This window comes from Dromiciops gliroides, chromosome 4 (genome assembly GCF_019393635.1).
Source record: "Dromiciops gliroides isolate mDroGli1 chromosome 4, mDroGli1.pri, whole genome shotgun sequence".
NCBI lineage: Eukaryota > Metazoa > Chordata > Mammalia > Microbiotheria > Microbiotheriidae > Dromiciops > Dromiciops gliroides.
The window spans coordinates 342363718-342385295 of NC_057864.1; the positions used below are offsets into that span (position 1 = coordinate 342363718).

General features: G+C 41.4%; 1 protein-coding gene across 1 annotated transcript in view; it reads right to left on the reverse strand.

Moving 5' to 3' along the window:
- Positions 1-21360, reverse strand: part of TRAF3IP2 (TRAF3 interacting protein 2) — a 70958-nt gene extending 49598 nt beyond the window's left edge. The window contains exon 1 of the mRNA XM_044004718.1: positions 20948-21360. The gene's annotated coding sequence lies outside the window, so the exon portion shown is untranslated. The remainder of the gene's footprint in view (positions 1-20947) is intronic.
- Between the last annotated feature and the right edge of the window lie 218 nt (positions 21361-21578).

The following is a 21578-nucleotide window of genomic DNA, read 5'->3' on the forward strand; positions in this document are numbered from 1 at the left end:
TGTGCTATGCTAGGGGCAACTTGGTGGCACAGTGGATAAAGCATCAGCCCTGGATTCAGGAGGACCCAAGTTCAGATCTGACCTCAGACACTTGACACTAGCTGTGTGACCCTGGCCAAGTCACTTAACCCTCATTGCCCCACAAAAAAACAAACTACAAGAATGTGCTATGCTTTATTTTTAAAATGAGTCTTGGAATTTAAAGGTTTTAATTTTTACCAGTTATCAAGTTGTCTATCCTACCTTAAGTACTAAAATAGTAAGTAGAACCTAGATTTAGAGATGCAATTAGGGTGGGGTGACTGGGGGTTCCTCTTGGCAGCAATCTCATTGTAATCATATTAACCCTGCATTATGCAATCACTCCATCCCTCACCTGGTCCTGAGTACTACCCATAGGGACTTCCTCTTGGGGCCTGCATTTCCCCATGTAATGATTGGAATGACGCCACCTGCTGGAGAGTTATAGTAGGAAAGCTCCGCCATGAGGAGAAGGCGTCTGAGAGCAAGCCATGCGGCTTGGCATCAGGAAGTGATGTTTGCTTGTGGATACTGTCTATCAAAGCTACCGGCCAATTAGCTTGGAGCTGTGTGTGCATGTGGATGGGATGTTCCCAGTTTCACAGGAGGCTTGTGGAAGGAAGAAAGGGCGAGGCTGGCTGTCTTGCGCTCTTTCCTCAGGACTCTTGTGGAGGGTGGAGCAGAAATGTGAGCTTCCTGAAATAGACAGCTGAATCTAGGCCTCTTTCTCTCTTTCTTCACCAAATGCTTATTCTCCTTAATAAATGCTTAAAAGTCTAACTCTTGCTAAAGCTTATAATTTATTGGCGACCACTCATTAGGTATTTTTAGACAGACTAGCTAGAATTTTAGCCCCTTACACCCACTATCACATGCTTTCCTTCTGTGTTTTGGATGGAGATAAAGTAGTTGGCTGGGCTGTTGGGACATGAACCAGAATTCCATGGGACAGGCTACCCCCTCTCACAGTGAAACTGTATGTAACCAGGGGATACTACCTTCTTCACCTTCTGTCAGATTGCCAAGGCCTAGGGACCTAGCTAGTATTAAAAGAGATGCTATGGGGCAGCTAGGTGGCACAGTGGATAAAGCACCTGCCCTGGATTTAGGAGGACCTGAGTTCAAATCCTACCTCAGACACTTGACACTTAACTAGCCATGTGACCCTGGGCAAGTCACTTAACCCTCATTGCCCTGCTAAGAGAGAGAGAGAGAGAGAGAGAGAGAGAGAGAGAGAGAGAGAGAGAGAGAGGATGCTGTAATGCACCAACTGGGGTGGGATCCTACAGCCCAGAGTAATTTTCCCTGCTCCAACTCTGTTCTGTTCCATCCCCAGGCAGCTTCCCAAGCAATAGTGCCTCAGGGTTTCATGGGCAAATATGGTGTGGGGGGTGGGGCAGGTTCTGTTTCCAGAGAGCCATGTATCCTGAGATCCAAGTTCTTTCCCCACACTTGAATTTGCCCTAGAAAATCTATTTTTTTAAACCAGAAAACCTAGTTACATCTCTGCCTTTGTTTATTCATTTTGCATCCTTCCCTGAAACACTACATTCTTTGCAACAAGGACCATGTTCCTGCATTTTATTATTCTGTAGGGTAATGCTCTCCAAACTTCTTTAAAAAAAAACACACACACACACCTCATAAAGATTTTTGTAGTATATTTCTCCCAATATGTGTATGCTTATTTATTGATAAAGTGTGTATATGTGTGTGTGTGTGTACATGTTTCTAAGTTTAGTTTATTTCAGAACTGGTTTTGATGTCTGCCACAGCTGAAAAAAGATACCTGCTAAGGATACGTAGCCCCAAATGGAAGAAGTCCACTGTTGGAACACTTACAAAATCATGAAGCTCATTTTAAAATTCTATTCATCAGTTATGCACAGGATTTTGTTGAAATATGGCTAGTAAATTTCCACATTCCCTTCTCACAATTAGTTATTCTAACAAAATTCATCCCAAAATGTTGCATTCGTAAATCTGTAACAAATGGCTTCAAAAGCTACTAAAACTCTTTATTTGAAAGATTTTTTAAAAGGTTAGAAAATTGTCTTTCTAAGTTTTTAGAGTGTGAGGATATGAGCTATTTTATAGGTGACACACATCAGTTTTGGCAACCAAAAAAAAAAATCACATAATGATGGAAACATTTCCAAACATCTGTTTTCAAAATGCTCTATTCATAATATGTTTTAAAAGGCAGTTACTTTCTCATTCATTATTAAAAGTCACCTTTGCCTGATATCCAATATATATAGGGAATAAACTCAAACATATAACATCAAAAGCCATATCCCAATGGATAAGTGGTAAAAGGATATGAGTAAACAACTCTCAAAAGAAGAAAAGCAAACTATTAACAACGATATGAGAGCCTCCTCCAAATCACTAATAACAAGAGGAATCTGAAATAGAACAACTCTGCAAAGATGACAAAAGATGGGCATAGTCAGTGTATGCGGAGCTGTAGGGAGACAGGCAGGCATACTAATACGTTGTTGTTGGAACTATGACGTGGTCCAAACATTCTAGAAAGCCATTTGGAATGATGCTGACAGTGACTACAATGTCTGCAAGCTTTGTTCCGGAGATTTGACAGACAGGCACATAGCCCCAAAGAGGTCAGAGATGGAATGAAAAGACCAATATACACCATATAGTGTCACTCTTATAGTAGCACAGAGAACTCAAACAAAGCACATGTCTGTCAGTTATTGTTCAGTGGTTTCAGTCATATTCGACTCTTCATGATCCCATTTGGGGTTTTCTGGGCAAAAATACTAGAGTGGTTCACTGTTTCCTTCCCCAGCTCGTTTTATAGATGAGGAATAGAGACAAACAGGATTAAGTGACTTGCCCAGGGTCACACAGCTAGTAAGTACCTGAGGCCAGATTTGAACTCAAGAAGAGTCCTCCTGACTCCATGCCTGGACCTTGTGTTTGTTAAATTATACAACCTCTATCCCCTACACCACTAGCCAAGTCCATCAGTTCAGAAATAGCTAAACAAAATGTTGGAATCACGTTTGAAATTAACATGAATAATATAGAGAGGGATGGGAAGACATATAAAATGATGCAAATGAAGTAGATAGAACCAAGAAAAGCATATATAAAATTGGAACAATGTAAATAGAAAAAACAACAATACATCAAAACTAAATATCCGATCTTTGCCCTGAAGAAGAGATATGAGAATGTATCTCCTCCATTTCTTTGCAGAAGTGTCTACTGTGGCTGTAGACACTGTATATTCTATTGGATTTGACATTGGCTGCTTCATTGGAACTGCTGTTTATTTTCCTTTTTTTATTCTTTGTTGTAAGGGATGATTTGCTGGATGGGGAAAGGGAAGAGACCTATTGGGAAATGAAGCCAATGTAAAAACAAGAAATACCAATTAAACAATTAAATGTCATCTTTACCTCAAAGGGGCAGATTAAATGTGTTTACTTTTGTGAAAATATCTGTTAGGTAGCATGGTACTCAGATCTCTTTACCATCATAACACAGGTCAGAAGATTTGAGACACTTGTGTTTTGAGGGGTTTTTTTGTTTTTGTTTTTGTAGAAGGAAGAAACTTAGCATCTTTAAGTTTTGCATCTTTTAAACTTGGATATAACCAACAAAACTTCATGTTCTTTTTTAGCGTAAAGCCTTTTGGAGGTTACTTTTTGTTTGTTTCAATAGCACTTTCCAGATAAATATTTCATCCTGAAAGAGCTATATTCTTTCCAGTATTTAAGTCTAGAACTCTACAAAAATGTTTACACAGTATTGCCTATCTCTTCTCATCATAGCTTTTGTCAAATATTCATCTTATACTTTCTATGACTAGTTTTATGTCTTTGAGAATTCACCTAAGTCTGTGGGTGTTAAAACCAGGCAGGTGAATCTCTCAACACTCAAACTGATTTGTGATCTCCTCCATTTGGAATTGCCCATCCATCTATTCATAAATCAGTAAGTACTAATTGTGTGCCTACTGTGTGCAAGGTAGTGCACTAGGTGCTAGGTTTACAAAGGTAAGAGTGAAACAAGCCAAAATGTACTAAATTAATAAAAAGTCATTTCGGGGAGGGAAACCACTATTATGTGAGAGGACCAAGAAAGATTTAAAGTAAAAGGTGGTGCTTGAATGGAGTCTTGAAGGAAATAAGAGTTTGTTAGGCAGAAGAGAGGAGGCAGCACATTGTAGGCATGGAAGATAGCTAATGAAAAAAGCATTTAAGATAGGAGATGGAGTGACAGAGATGTTGGACAGCAAAAAGGGCATTTTTGACTGGACAGAAAAGCACTGGAAGGCGAGCAATGTTTAATAAGGCTAGAAAGGAGGGTTTGGCCTAGGTTGTGAAGGTTAAATGCCAAATAGAGGCGCTTATATTTGATTCTAGAGGCAGAAGAAACTGCTAGGTTTTACTGATTAGGAGACCAACGGTGGGCAGACCCACATTTTGGAAAATCACAGGCAGCTGTGTAGAAAATGGATCAGAGAAGCTTGATTCAGGGGTAGCAATTAGAAAGTTATTGCAGTAGTATAGATGAAAGGTAATATAGGCCTGAATTAGCAGGGTGATTGGGTAAAGGAGAGAACTGGATAGATGTGAGAGATGTGGAGGTAAAAACAGTCAGATTTGGCAAGTAATTGGGTATGTAGGGATGAATAAAAGGGAGAAGTCAGGGTTAGAACCAAGGTCATGAACCTAGGTGACTGGAAGGATGATAGTGACTCAATGGAAACAGGAAAATTGGAAAAAGGGGAGAAATTTTTTTGGCAGGGGAGGAAGGTACTAAGAGCTTCTATGCAAATGACAACTCATCTTGTTTCTGCTCATCTTATACAACTCTGTCCCACTGAAAAGGAAAGGAGCGACTGCTCTCTTCCTTCCTTGTCTTTGCCTTAGAGCCCAGAGTCTTCAAAAGGATGATTGTTGCTGTAACCATGAGGTGATCTGAGGGTTCAAGTATCACCATGTGGGAGGAGAAAGGGGATTTTTCTCAATGGTACCTATACAGTAACCTTGGATAGCTGGGTCACAGTTAGGTTATAATTGCCTGAGGGAGTTGATGCTGGACAGAAGGGGAAATTGGCTGAAGACCAGCAGTGGGAAGGGTGTAAGGGGTCATTGTGGGAGAGTAGTGGGTGATAATACACTGTGTGCTGAAGACAAGCCCAGTGATTGGCTCTCCCAGGGAAGATAAAATGTCATAGATCTTTCTACTCTCTGATTGGTTGATTACACACTTCCATGGGTTATCCAACGGCACCTCAGTTTTCTATGTGTTGTTTGACAGTAGACCACAGCTACTCAGGCTTTGCACATATAGAGTAGATTAAAATATTAAATAACGACAGACTCACAGAGTTGGAAAGAACCTTGGAAGCTACCTAGTACAATCCATACCTGAATAAGAATTCAGTGTGTCCATCTTGCCGTGCTTAAAGACCTCGAGTGAGGGGAAATCTGCCTTCACAGGCAGCCCAGTCCACATTCAGATAACGCTAATAGTTTAGGAGTTTTCCCTGACATCAAGCCCAAATCAGCTTCTTTGCAATGTCCACCTACTGCTCTTAATTCTGCCTTATGGGACCAGGTATAATAAGACTAATTCCTCTTCTACATAATTGTGATTGATAATCTTCTGCTGACCTGTAATTCCTCCTGTAATTCCAAACCCTTATGCACAGTAGAGAGAGCTCAGGGGAAAAAAAAAAAGGCTGGGTTCACAGAAGGCAATCAGTTAAGGGCAGGATTTTCTATTTGACCTAGAGTCCACTTAGAGCCTTGTACCAGGTCCAATGGGAATGTTACACAATCCATTTCATATTTTATTTCTACCCGAGTTATTGTGAAATACAGGCACCATGGCAGATGTGTAATTGGTAATGTTTGCATCTGGGGCCAAATAGCTAAATTGCTTTTCAGAAACAAAGCCTTAACTCGGGCCTCCCCAGCTCCTCCCAGCCCAGGCTTTGGGATCTTGCCTTTCTCTTCCTCCACACAGTCAGTACAAGAAGTCTCCAGTCTATCACAGCTACTTTTCTACCCAGCACAAACATTCTACCATTACCACTTTGCTTTGTACACAGTTTGCTTTGTTTCATTTCTGAGCTGCGTACTGAGGGTGTGTGTTCTTCCCCTCCCTCTCCCAGCATGTCAGCATAAAAACAAACCTGCTATTTAAAGAGAGTTCACCTCTGCAAGGTTTAGCTAAGCCTACTGAGAACACTGAGTGCGTTAAAGTCCCACTAGACCATTTTCAAACGATGGCTTCCATTTCCACTGTTTTCCTTCCTCATCAGTGATTCTTCCCCAGCTACAAAGTTTGATACACAATAGGAAATGCCCTTCAGCTCCCCCAGATTGAACATGGAGCAAATCCATTTTCTGAAGAGTGGGTAAGTGTCTTGAAATCTACCGTGTGTGTCTGCGGGCCCATGGTTAAGTGGGAGGGCAAGGTATATCAAACCAGGTCGGGAGAATGAGGACAATATGCTGTCAAACACTCCTTGCCACACAATTACTTTTCATCGTCTGTTCTTCAAATACAACTGCCAACACTTAAGCTCTTATTTAGTTCTAAAGTGTAGCTGGCGTGTAAGCTGTTTTCTCAAACAGAAAGGAGGCCTGCAAATTCTGTGTTCTGCCAGCAGGCCCTCTCAGAGGTGAAGAGAGAGAAAGGTTTCTTTCACATGAGAGAATCACAGAGTTTCAGCTCTGGAAGTCACCTCTGATAGGAGCCACATCCAGTCCAGACTTGAGCTAAAGGCACCTGCTGGAGTTTTATAGATGCTGAAGGTGTTCTCAAAGTGAACAATCATGACTACTGATGGTGCCAGATCTGCTTGTTAATTCTTACTGCAGCAAGGAATTGATTGATTTATGCGAGCTGTGTGAAAAGGAAACTTCATAATAAAGCATATCATCTTGAATATTTTAATTTTTAAAAAAAGTGTTATTGCTATCTATTGTTCATTTACATGCATTTCTCACCTTCTTGAAAAGAGCTATCCCTTGTAACAAGAATAGAAAAGAGGGGAAAACAAAACCCAGTTCAGTAAAATGAATCAACACATCAACCAAGTCCCTTACTGTATGCAGTGTTGTTGTTCGGTCATGCGTGACTCTTCATGACCCCATGGACCATACTGTCCATGGGGTTTTCTTGGTTTGTCATTTCCTTCTCCAGTGGATTGAGGCAAACAAAGGTGAAATGATTTGGCCGGTGTCACATAGCTAGTAAGTGTCTAAGGTTGGATTTGGACTCAAGTCTTCCAGACTCCAGGCCCAGAGCTCTATCCACTGCGCCACTTGGCTATCTCCTAGTAAGCAGTGCACCACACCCAAAGCTCCTTACCCTTTCAAACAAGGAAGGGAAATGCATTCTCCTTATTTCAAATAACAGGTGTTTATAGATCCCTTTCTGTGTTCAGAATGGTGTTCCTCGTTTAAGGGGACTCAATGGAATTATAAGAAGTGATCCCTGCCCTCCAAGAGATAATACAGAAGTAGCACACTAGAAACATTTCAAAGACAAGTGCTAGATTGTGTGGTCCTGAACCCCAGTGGCAGTGTGGTATGTAGGGCACCAAATTCAGAATACCTGAGTTTGAATACAGCTTCAGACACTGACTAGCTGTCTGATCATGGGCAAGTCACTTGGCCTCCCTGAGACTTGGTTTCCTCATCTGTAAAAAGAGGAGCTGGACCAGGTAGCAACTCCAGACCTATGATCCTTAATAGGATTTCTGCTTCATCATCTCAAGAACACTGATTCATCAGAGGGAGTACTTCCTTCTGCTTCTCAGTAAATCATCTTTATTAATTTTATGGAAGAAAAAAATTGCAGTGGCCAACTTTTTAGGGATGAGACTCTCTGGATCAAAGATCACTGCAGACGGTGACTGTAGCCGTGAAATTAAAAGATGCTTGCTCTTTGGAAGGAAAGCCATGGCAAATCCGGACAGCATACTAAAAAGCAGAGACGTCACCCTGCTGACAAAGGTCTGTATAGTCAAAGCTATGGTTTTTCCAGTAGTGATGTATGACTGTGAAAGTTGGACTTTAATGCTTTCGAATTGTGGTGCTGGAGAAGACTTTTGAGAGTCCCTTGGACAGCAAAGAGATCAAATCAATCAACAGTTAAAGAAATTAATTCAGACTGTTCTTGGAAGCTGAAGCATAAATACTTTGGTCACAAGACAAAACTCACTGGAAAAGACCTTGATGATGGAAAAGGTTTAAGACAAAAGAAGGGAATGGCAGAGGATGAGATGAATAGAGAATGTCATGAAAGCAATGAATATGAGCTTCGACAGACTTCAGGAGATAGATGGGGATAGAAGGGCCTGGCATGCTGTGGTCAATAGGGTCACAAAGAGTCAGACACGACTGAATGACTGAACAACAACAAAAACAGCAACAACTCTGGATTTAGCTAAGCTAGCCTTTGAAGGGCAGAAATACAGTTTATCTCCTGGCCCATACCAAATGGATAGATAGATAGATACATGATTAGATGCATGCATGCATTGATGACAGAATGTTTTAGAGATAGATAGATATGTATATGCATCATACATTTATACATACATAGATGATAGACAGGACATTTATGAAGCACTTCCAGGATACCAGGCTCTTTGATAAGTGCTGAGGATACATATACATGTAAACAAAAGAGTTCCTAGGCTCAGTGACCTTACGTTGTAGTGGGGTAAGAAGACAACACACAAAAGGGAGCTGGAAAGCAGGGGGCTAAGTGAAGGAAAGGATACCATCCCAGGGGCAAGGCTGTTGGTAAGAGAGTGAAGGAGGTTAAGTTCAGCTAGGAGTAAAATGGGCATGGCTCGGGCTCCTCATGAAATGGCAGTGGGTGCTAGGGACTGACTAATTAGGAGATCAAGCTGCAGGGTAGAGATATCTCCAGAGGGGCAAAAGCTGCTGTAGAAAAGGCAAAGTCCTGAGCTGAGCCAGGCAGGAACTAAGTGAGCATAGATGGCGTCCCCCATGAAATGGCTCCCCAGGCTAGAGACTCACTAATCAGGAAATCTGTGCTCTTGTGGAGATGAAGACAATAGAGCTTATGTTCCATGGAACCCAGGGTTACCTTTCATATCAAAATAGGCATCTGGGTAGTACTAGAGAGAAGGAAGTAGGAATTAAGGTAATAAAATTAATGAATGTATATGTTACATAAAATGTACATACTCGGCATTATACAGTGCTAAGGGAAGGTCTTCAGACATTAGGGTGGACCCCTGGAGGTGAATTTATCAGAGGACATAAACATGAATCATGCGGAATGGGCAGTCCTGGTTTAGTTGAGATCTGCATTGTTGGAGGGAGCACCCAATAGGGGGCGGCTAGGTGGCGAAGTGGATAAAGCACTGGCCCTGGATTCAGCACTACCTGAGTTCAAATCCGGCCTCAGACACTTGACACTTACTAGCTGTGTGACCCTGGGCAAGTCACTTAACCCCCATTGCCCCGCAAAAAAAAAAAAAAAAAGATAAGGTCACAAACAGACTGAAATACTAGAATATATAACCAATTATATACTAGTAAAGAAATCCAACAAATCCTACACCAGTGCCTCATTATGGTATGGGGAGGGCTTTGGTTTCGCAAAGGCTATGCCTAGAGGGGCACAAAATCCATCAGGTTCTCAGTACAGGCCCCAAGACAGATTTTTTCAGTCTGTGTTCTTATTGTCTGAGCAACAGCCTTATAATCAATTAATTAATCAACAAGCATTTATTAGGCACTTACGATGTACAAAGATACTGGGCTAGGCACCTGGGATACAAAGAAAAAAAATGGAAACATCCCCTCCCTCAAAGAGCTTACATTCTAATGGGGGGGGATAGACAAGGTATATATAAATATGTATGTGCATAATGAATGCAATAGATACGCGATAACAAAAAGGCCTATCAAGAGGTTGGCCATAGGGCCATAGGGCGATAGCCAATCTTTGGCCACAGTTCCCAAAGACCATCACCAAAGGATTGTCATGAGAGAGGGAGTAGCTGCATGGATAATAAGTAGATCCTACAATAAAATTAATAAACACAAAGGAAAATAGAAGGCGTTCCAGGGCAAACAGAAAAAGCATGACTGAAAGTGAGAATGAGCAGAGCTGGACTGGGTGGCCTCTAGTCCGCTTGGGTTGTGAGGTAGGAGGAGGGCAGTTTTGGGAAGCATACAGTGAGATGTGGCAGCTAGGTGGCACGATGGACAGAGCAATGGGCCTGAAGTCAGAAAGACCTAAGTTCAAATCTATGTGACCCCAGACAAGTCATTTAACCCTGTTTGCCTCAATTTCCTCATCAGTAAAACAAGCCGGAGAAAGAAATGGCAAAGCACTCCTGTATCTTTGCCAAGAAAACCCCACTTGGGGGATCTGACAAAGAGTCAGACATGACTGAAGAGGACTGAACAACAGTGAGTGATCTAGCCTTGCTGACTCAGAGGGTGTGTACCAGGGATAGTGGGAAATAAAGTTCATAGGTTCACAGAGTTAGAGTGCAAAGGGACCTTGGAGACCATCCCACCCAAGCCCTCCTTTTACAAATGAGGAACATGGAGCACAGAGAGGTTTTTTTTTTTTTCCCAGGATCGCCTAATATGTATCTGAGATGAGATTTGAACCTAGGTCTTCTTGACTGGAGAATCCCATTGCTCCACAACCAAGCTGAATATGTAAGGTGGGACCTGACTACAGAGTGCCTGCAAAACCAGGCAGAGGATTCCGGTCCTTGCAGGCAAGAGGACTCCATTGTAGATTCTTGAGCAGGGAAAAGCAAGGAAAGCATTCTTTTAGGAAAATCACTCTGTAAGTAGTTCACAGGAGTGGTAGGTTTGAGGTAGAAGAGACAAGAAGCAAGGGAACCAGTTCTAGGGCTGTTGTAAGAAGCTGGGAACCAGGTGATGAGAACCTAGAGTGGGATGGGGAAAAATTAGAGAGGAAAAGGCAGAGCCACATGCAGGAAGGTGTATTACTGAAGACATAGAAATTGTTCTGGGACAGAAAAAAATGTAAGTTACTGTGTGAGAAACTGTTCATTTCCAAATGGGCATTTCACTCAAATGCCTCATTGAGGTTAAAGATCCTATGATCTTTAACAGGCAAGCTCAAGTCTACTCCCTCTTCCACAGGACAATCCTTCAGATATTTGTAGACAGCCCTCATGCCTCCCTTCCTTTCCCCCTTCCTGAGTGTACAGTTTTCTGGTTCCTTCAGACAACTCATTTATTATAGGATTCCCAGGATCTTATTTTCCCAGTTGCCCTCCTCTGGAAACCCTCTAATTGATCATTGTTCATCTTAAAATGTAGCACACAGAATTTAACACATTACTGTAGAGATGGTCTGACCAGGGTAGAGTACCATGTACTATAACCTCTTCCTTAAGAGAGATGTCTCTATAAATGATCCCTAAGATTGCATTAACTTTCTTGGATGCCACATCACCAAGCTGACTCATTGAGCTAGCAGTCCACTAAACCCTCTAGATCTTTTAAACTGCTGTCTAGCTGTGACTACCCAAACTTTTTTGTTGTTGGGGATTTTTTAATACCCAAGCATAAGATTACATTTATCCCCATCAAATGTTATTATAAGTAGATTTCATCCAGTATTCTAGCCTGCTAAGACCCTTTGGAATCCTGTTTCTGCCATTTGCTATTTTAGCTATCCTCTCCAGATTTGTAACATGAGAATATAAGCTTCTTGAAGGTAGGGATGGATTTATTCTGTGTCTTTATCTCTAGTGTCTAGCTCAGTTCCTGGACCATAGTTCAGTTCAGTCATTTTCAGTCTTGTCTGACTGTGACCCCATTTGGGGTTTTCCTGGCAAAGCTCCTGGAGTGGTTTGCCATTTGCTTCTCCAGCTCATTTTATAGATGAGGAGACTGAGGCAAACAGCATTAAATGACTTGCCCGGAGGCCAGATTTGAACTCAGGAAAATAAATCTTCCTGACTCCAAGCCCAGCACATTATCTACTGGGCCACCTAGCTGCTCATAGTAGGTGCAAACAATTTTTGTTGATTGATCATTTGCTAATTTGATAAGCAGTTTCATCTAAGCCTTTTTACAGGTTAAAAAAAAAAAGACTCAGGGAGACCAGTCAGAAGACTATTGCAATAGTCTAGGAGTGAGGTATTGGCTTTGTGTGTGGAGAGAAGGGGATGTATATATCAGATGCATGCATTAAAAGGTAGAAATAATAAGATTTGGCGACATATTAAATAGGTGGGATGAGCATCAGTAAGAAGTTGAAGATGACAACATAGATGAGCCTGGATAAATGAGAGGGTAATGGTGCCATGGACAAGTTGAAAAGTGGAAAAGGGTTTTGGGGAAAGGTAATGAGGTAAAATTTTGAACATGTTGAGTTTGAGGCACCCACACAACATCCGATTTGAATTGGCTGAGACCCGAACTCAGAAGAGTGGTAGACAAATGCATATGAGAACCATCTCCAGTGAGATGACAGTTGATCTTACCAAGCAAGTTAGTCTGGAGAGAGAAGAGAAAAGGGACCAGCGTGAGCTTTGGGGGACATAACCTAGAGGAGGGAGACTGAGAAGAAGCAGCCAAACAGATAGGGGAAGAACCAGGAGAGAAAAGTGTCTCAAAAACCTAGAAAGAAGTGAATATACAGAGGAAGAGGGTGAGCAGTAGTGTCAGAGAAGTATAGAAGGATGGGTTTGGAGAAAAAAGTCATTAGATTTAGCAATTAAGAGATCACTGGTAAAAATAGATAGTCCAGATAATGGTGAAAAATCTATGACATGCATGAGAACCCACTCATTTTTTAAAATTAGCAAACTGTCAGCAACACTGAAATCCTATACTACTTTTTTCTTTTTCTTTCTTTCTTTCTTTCTTTTTCTTTCCTTCTTTCCTTCTTTCTCTCTTTCTTTCTTTCTTTCTTTCTTTCTTTCTTTCTTTCTTTCTTTCTTTCTTTCTTTTTCTTTTTTTTTTGTAAAAGGTAGGATAAGACCAGTCATGTAGTGAGAGAGTGAGGGATAACCACCTAGATAATTCTTTTGTTTTGGAGGTATGTCTGTAATGTCACAATATAATAGCATTTATAAAGTGCTTTTAGGTGAGAGAAGTTATTAATAACCAATGATTTGGGAAGATCCAGAGTTTCCCCCCTTTTTCTAAGGTCCTGATTTCAAAAGCTCAGTTTCTTGAAGGACATGACTAATAATGAGATTGGACTGATTTTCCTAACAATCTTGTTCAGACTCCCTACCCCCTCCCTCCAATCCCTCTCAGGTAGGGAAGCCACTGTGCTCTTCCCAGGTTTGGGTGGAGATAAATTCTTTGAATAGATTGTCCAAGGCTGGGGGTGGTCTGGGCATAGGCATAGTGTCTCTTTGACAAGATGTCATTCACTGCCCCCTCATTATAATATTAATTATCTCCTTAATTATTAACCAATCAGAGATGATTGCTCCCCGCCTCCAGGAACACCCCTCTTCCAAAGGGCATATAACCCATGAGCCCACCCACCAATTGCCTTTGTTCTGAGGGGTTTCCAAATGACCATTCTTTTATTAATAAACATGCTGACATTATTAATAAAATTATTAAATTACCCAGAAATTATCTCCCTTGAACTTTTTAAACATCACAAAGGTTTGAAAAGTGCATTACCAATATCTTATTTGAATCTCACAATTACCTCAGGAGGTAGATGCCCCATTTTACAGATTTAGAAACCGAGGTAGAAAGAGGTTAAGTGGGGAAGAGAATAAACACCTAATTTGTGCCCACCACTATGCTAAGCACTTAAAAAAAAACCAAACTAACAAATATTATCCCATTTGATCCTCACAACAATCTTCCAAGGTAGGTGCTATTATCATCCCCATTTTGTAGTTGAGGAAACTGAAGCAAACAGGTTAAGTGGCTTGCCCAGACTCACACAGCTAGTAAGTGTCTGAGGCTGAATTTGAATTCAGTCTTCCTTGAATCCAGGCCCAGTCCTCTAGCCACTGCACCAAGTAATTGTCTCTAGAGATCTAGATCAGAGATCTAGAAGAAAGGCCCCAACACACTGGGGTGGATCTGGAGTAAAGGATTTACAGGATGATATGGACAAGAGTAGAAGAGAGAGATATGCCCCACATTGATGAGATCTGACTCATAGAACTAAGGATATGTGTCAGAAGAGTGTGCAGTTATTGGGATATTTGATAGATCTTTGAAGAATTAAATAAGGTCTGCAGAGTTTGGGGTCAGGGATCTGGACCTCTGAATTTCATTGGTGTGGGCATCTCCCAGTAAGCAAACTCCATTCACCAATGCTGATCAGCAATTCCTATAACTTACTGCTCTTAGAGGCATTGAGTTGGCACAGTGGATAGAACTCTGGGACTGGATTCAAGACCAAAGTTCAAATCCAGCTTCAGATATGACCCTGGACAAGTTACTTAACCTCTCTCTCTTTGCCTTAGTTTCCTCAACTGTAAAATGGCAATAACAGCACCTACCTTGCAGGGTTGTTGTGAGCATCAAATGAGACAATTTTTGTAAAACTGCTTAGCACAGTGTATGTAGGAGGTGCTCTGTAAATGCTTAATCCACTCTTTCCCTAAAATGACTTCTTGTAATGCCATAAGATTAAATGACTTGGGGGCAGCTAGGTGGCACAGTGGATAAAGCACTGGCCCTGGATTCAGGAGGACCTGAGTTCAAATTTGCCTTCAGACACTTGACACTTACCAGCTGTGTGACCCTGGGCAAGTCACTTAACCCCAATTGCCTCACCAAAACCCAAAACCAAACAAAACAAGATTAAATGACTTGCCTATAAGCAAGCAACTGGTTTGTCAAGGGTAAAACTTGAACCCAAGTCTTCCTGACTTCAAAATTAGCCTCCTTTCCACTACCACATGCTGCCCCTGAGGAATTATGGAATGAAAAAATTCGGGGAACCATTGACCTTGAGGCTACAGAAGATATAATGCATATGACCCATGGTCTATAAGAAGCTGATTAGACCATGCCTGTGTTCTTTTGTAGTATTATAGTCAAGGTAGAGGATGAGACTGCAGAATCTTGATTTGAAAAAAGGGATTTGATTAGGGCTCATTAAATTTTAATCATAAACTGAATTCAAAATAAATTGAAAACTGGTTGACAGAATACAAACAAAGGGTGCCGATAAATGGTTTGGGGGCTTAGTTAGGGGAAGGTTTCCAGGGGCTTGTGAAGCAAAGATGGGCTGAATTTAATGAAGGTGTGAAGTATCTGAAAGAAGATAAATAGTATAGTAATTAAATGGAGTAAGAGCAGGAGTGAGGCTTCTGGATAATTAATAAGCTGGATAACTGATTCCTAAGCAATCAAAAGGAGGGAAAAAAAAAGCCAGATTTCAACAGCTGCTTGAGGTATCCAATTTTTCTTTTTTGGTCAGCAACAGAGTGTAAGAGTCCTTTGGAATCTATATAGCCTCTGAATGAGTAGGTGGTTTGTATGTTAACACATCTATCTCAGTTTTACATAGATTTACATAGGTTTCAAAATTGCTATTAGGAAGGTCCAAAAATCTATCTGACTTTTGTCAGAATTTTGGCTATAGTTTTTTAACATCTTGCTTGGCTACTAGTGAGAGATATTTTATAAGAAGGTTTCTAAGAATGGGGGATTTTAAAAAAATCATTTAAAACTCTAATAAAAATAGTAATAATAACATAAAATTCAGTGCCTCTCATCCCCTTCCCCAAATGTATGCAAACTTCATAGCATTGGTCTTCTTGGTAAATAATTGTGGAGGCCTGGTTTTGAGTGAACTGCTTGGCCAAGAGTCAAACTCTAGTGAACAAATACTTCCAACCTTACTTGCAAAATTTCCCAGACATAGAAGTTCTTCCGTTTTGCTTGCCAGAGGATTTGAAATAGTGGCAAGTGTTGGAGCCAAGGGAGCCCTAACTGCCCTTTTGGAAAAAAAAAATCATGCTCAGTAATTCTCCCAATGCAATGACTTGCTCTAAATTCATTTGGCTTTGGGCATCTTTTAGAAACTTGAGTGTGGGAGCTACAGACTACAGAGAATGAACAGACATTTCTTTGCTAACTGGCCACAAGCATTCAGCTATAAAGCCGAACATTATAGGTGTTCAATTCAATTCAACAGAGCATCGATTAAGCCCTGACTGTATACAAGGTACAGTGTTAGGTGTTAGGAAAAGTGAGACATTAAAAAACTGTAGCTGAAAGTCCATGAGAAGGATTGAGCCTTCAACGAAGCTAAGGACTGTAAGAGGCCAAGATAAGGAGAGAGTGTATTTCTGGCATGTGAAAAGAAAAGGCATCAAAGAAGGAGATGGAAAGGCGAGTTCTGGAAACAGCAAATATTCCAGAGAAAAGAGCACAAGGTGATTGGGAGAGGGAGAGAAGAAGAGCAAACCTCAAGTCTAGAGAAAGCCAGTTAGTTAGCTAGGAGTCGAAATCAAGAGGATAGAATAATGGCATACTGGAAATTCCTGGAGTTAGGAAATAATTGGACAGAATACTGCCAAGCATCCTAGGGCAAATAACTTCCATGACTGAACCCAAATGTGTGCCCGCACGCACACACATGCATATACACAAATATCTACCAATAAGCAAACATGCCATGGTTGGGGAAGGGAAGGAGGGAGGGCCGGCAGTAGAGCAGGTGGTCGAGAAAACCAGGGTATTGTGGCAATGCTCTATCACCTCAGCACTTATTGGTATCAGCTCCCCAATTAGACAGCCAAGTCCCAAGGGCACAACAGGAAGGCCACAGACTGGGTTGAGGGCTCATGAAAGCTCCCACTCTCTAGTCACCTTTCAATTTTCCTCTCTCCAAGGCTCTTCTTCAAGATGTGTTCATACACATTAGCACATATGCAAATACAAGTAATACACATGAGAAACCGGAGTGGTGAATCTAGACAAACATGGAAGAACTAGTGGAATTCAGATGCATCAGAAGGTAGAGGAACAGCCAGTAAACAAACTATCTTAGGGTCTATAAACATGGAATCCATGAGAGAGACCCCAAAGAAAAAGTTTCCTAATTGCAGAGAGGCAGTGGGGTTAAAAAAAATATCCAGGTGTTTGACTAGGGGTTGTCTTTCTGTTAGAATGTAAGAAATGAATGAGGGCAGGAATTGTTCCACTTTTGTCTTTGCATCCCCACAGCCTAATAAGCACACATTAGGAGCAGCTAGATGGCCCAGAAGAGACCTGAGTTCAAATGCTACTTCATATCCTAGACAAATCACTTCACTTCTGTTTTCCTTAATCCATTGGAGAAGGAAGTGGCAAACCATTCCAGCATCTCTGCCAAGAAAACGCCATGATCATATGATCCATGAAGAGTTGGACATAACTGAAATACTGAACAACAAAGGAGCTTAATCAATGCTAAAGTGATTGATCCATTAATATTACTACTAATAATAATAGATAACATTTGTATAGCACTTACTATTGGCTAGACACTATGCCTTCTTCCATTAGGAAGGAACACATCATTTAATGTGTTTTGCTTTTGATCATATTATTTTGCTGTTGATGCTTGCAGTTTAGCTATGCTTTAAAAAGGGAATGAAAGATTTCCTGTAACAGAAAACTGATGCAAATTCAAAGGATTCTCCTGTATCACGTTATTCAACATGTAAAAATACAAGCTTAATTTAGACAAGCTAAATTCTCTCTCTCTCTCTCAAAAGAGAATTCCCCAAATATTGTGAATTCTCTTCCTTTTTCATTTTCAAAGACCTTGACAAACACTAACTTTCTCTGTCCCTTGGGCCCACTATCCCTCCACCATCTTCCTAGATTGGCTTTTCTTTCTGATTGCCAATTGTACAAGCACATGTGTGTTACTGGTTATAAATACAGAGTTTGAAGGGGAACGGTAGAAAGAGGAAATTACAAGCTATTTGACCCCAGGCAAGACATCTAACTTTTCTGAACCTGGCTGTCTCTCAGGCTTGTTATGAGGAAAGCAGCTTTTTAAATGTTAAGTGCTAAAGTTCTTTTTGTTTTGTCTTGTTTTGTTTTACTGGTTGGTGAAGGGAGGAAAACTTCTTTTACCAGTGAAGATCTATGTGAAGTCTTAGTTATCTGGGACACTGAGAGCTTAAGTGACTTTCCCATGATCATAAAGTTAGTGTGTGTTAGAGGCAGGACTTGAAACCGGGGCATCCTCACTTGGACCACCTGTCTATCCAACTCATCATGCTATCTCTCAAACTGCTAATTACCATCACCATCATTATTATCAGTGGTAGGAGTGATAGTAGTAGTTGGAAGAGGAGGAGGGGGAGGAATGGTAACTCATGAATCCTGATAGAAATCCCTGGTGAAATAAGTCGCTAGGAATGTTCCTACACAATGAGCATCTTAGCCCTAAGAGCATTTTCCCTCCCAAATTTTCCCAAAATTTCTAAGGTTACCTTCCTTGTTGGCTGAACTGGTGGCCTGCAAATAGGGACGGTGGCCATATTACTAAGAGTCTGACAATGCTTTCTCAGCTGGCTGATTTGGGGCTGCAGCACCATAAAAATAGGATTGTGGCGTGACTTTTGGGAATCAAAGCTGTCTTGGCAGCTGAGCAATATTTAACCCAATGTTTGACGATGATGCTGTAGTACTTGACTAGAAAATCTAGTAAATCATCTCAAGGGATGCATCCTTGAAAATCCCAGAATCCCCACACCATCTCACCTCAAAACAAAACAAAACAAAACATCCTAAAACCTGGACCCTTCAGAGCCACAACCATGACATGGATTAGAAAGGGAACTGATGCCAGCCTCATCAATTCACTAATAGCAATCAATCAGTAAATTAACCAATAAGCCTTTATTTATTAAGGTATGTGCTAGGTACTGGGTTAGGCTCTGAAGATTCAAAGACAAAAGGATTTGGGTATACTTAGAGGGTCCTGACATTGGTCCCAGCTCTCAAAGAGCTTACATTTTAATGGGTAGATAGATTGTAATAACAGATAAGTAAACATGGGCTAACTAAATACTAACTAAATAAGTATACAGGGATGGTGGGGGAGGAGGGCTCCAGGAACTGGAAAAATCACAAAAGGCCTCTTAAAGGGCCAGCATATCTCATTCAGCATAAGTCTATTCTGAATTTCATTTATGATGCCTGCTGGCAGTTTCCAGAAACACAAGAGAATTGGGGGAGGGGGGGAAAAAGAAAAGAAGGAAATTGTTGCCTGAATAGCATTAAGTATTCTTTAGGTCATCAAACAGGGTTTCTAATCATATTTTGTCAACCTAGAGAGTGTACAGGATGTGTTTTGTAGTTTCTTTTCTGAGGATATTAAAGGTGTCACAAACATTTATTACCCCGAGAAAAGAGTAATTTCAGCTGCTCTGTAATCCTGCATTTCTCAGCTGCTAGGTTTGCCAATGAGTCCTCTGGACAGCCCTTGCCTCTCTTTAGACAGTGGGAGCTATAAAATGGATTTTTTTTCCTAAACAAAGTTCATAAAGTCCTTTCTCTTTTCTTTTCTAGTTTATGTCATCTGGCCCTTGCCCCACAAGCCATGTCTTCTAGGGGACCCAGCTAAGCTCTCTGTCCTGATACCCCCAGCCCCTGATACAAATGTTTTTGGTAAAAGTGGGCGAATCAATGACGAAGCAGTAGAGAGAAACCTCACTTGAAGAGAAAACAGAAAACAAATGAAGATGTGTGTTTTTTCCTTCCCTTCCCTTCTCAGCCCCCATCCCTTATGCCCACTCTTCTCATTCCAATATCTGTCCCTCCCATTTGACTACAAATCCCAGATGGGATTTCACATTCTATGGTTCAAGCATTTATGGAGGGAGCACTTACTCTCTAATTCAGCAAGCATTTATTAAGTGCTTACTGGTCACTGGTGCTGGGAATATAAAATAAAGAAAAACAGTTCCTACTCCCAAGGAACTTAGAATTTATTTGGTGTAATGCACAATAAAAGAATCCATTTACTTTGTGGAACGCTAGTGGTACCAGGCACTGTGGGGGTTACAAAAATAATGTGACTCAGGTAGCTTATGGGGCAACATCATTAAAAAACACGAAATAATTAGGTCACTGCTAAGGCCATCCATCATAGCTATCCCTGATCTAATAGAACTTAATTTCTTTTCGGTGGTTGTGTGTTTCTCAGTGTGGGGGTGGTCTTTCCTATGCCAGTACTAAAGAGACCTCCCACAAAGTACAGAAAACTCAAGAACATTAGTCTGGGTTTAGCTTCTAAGAGCCAGGGTAGCACTTCAGTACTAGTTTTCCCTAAAGGTTCCTTTTTGGAGCCAGGAAATGAATGGCTTATTGAGGGAAAACACACCAGCCCACCAACTAATTGAAAATTGGGAGAAACTGCCTGGCCTAAGCAAGTGTTGATTTTTCTCAGCTTTGAAACAGGGATGCAAGAAAACTTGGGAACTGTCTTCCCAGCACTGCCATTGACGTGTCCTGTGGCCGGAGGCCAACGACTTAACTTTTGCCAGTCTTAGCTCTCTTCCCAGGGCAAATGGGGATCTGTCATCTTATTGTGGGAACACCAGGTTCCCTAAACAAATGTTTATCCAGGCAAGACCCAAAATTTAAGAAAAGAGTCTTGCTCCCCGCTCCCCCTCCCCCTCCCCCTCCCCCCCCCCCCCGAAAAGAGTTAATTTTTGCCTCGTTGATTGAAATTCTAAACCACCAAGTAACACTCAAGCAGGAGGGGGAAAGATTTCACTGTGCTCTTCTTTTTCTAAACCAAAGCCAGAGAAATAAAGGGTGGGGAGGAAAAGGGGATGGGCAAAGGAGACAGGCCATTTCAAGAGATGAGGAAGAAAAACACAATTTTAAAAAGTGGGTCAGTGGCTGGAAACAAGACCAGGCGGGGCAGCAGCAATCTTGAAACAACTTACCTTAGAATTAGGATGAAGGAAGCCTGACAAAGCCCAGGGGATGGGAAGAGGCAAAGGGAGGAGGGTCCTTTTCTCTCCCTCCCTCCTCTCTCTTTTCACTTCTTACACCGTCCTCTGGGTCTGGGTTGCTCTGGGTGTCTCTCTTTCTCTCCCAGTCCTGTCTAGTCTCAGGTAAGTTGCAGAACAGGCTTTGAATCAGGAAGTGGAAGTTGTATGCAAATCAAAACTGAGAACTAGAAAGCTCTGTCTCAATATTTTCCTGTGGGGGAGTGAACCTACAGCGAAGTCACTTTATTTCTTAAAACCAAAACCTCCTTCATGTACTAGAAATGTCCAGTGACCAATTAGGTTTCCTCTTCCCCTAAGCGTCCAGGACTAAAGAAACTGAGTGGAGGAATGCCAGGGGAACTTGAGCAGCCGGGACAACTCCCTCTGGGTCCCAGCTCCCGGGGAAGCACTCTTGGGTAATTGTTGTTCTGCCTTGTTAATTATTGTTATCAATTAATTCAGGGCTCCCTATGGGAAGAGGGAGGGTGTTTTATGGGGAGAGAGGCTGAGAAACAGTGTAGTGGGGAGAAGAGTTGGAGGAAGAAGACCTGTGTTTTGGATCCCTGGGAGAGTCTTAGTAGCT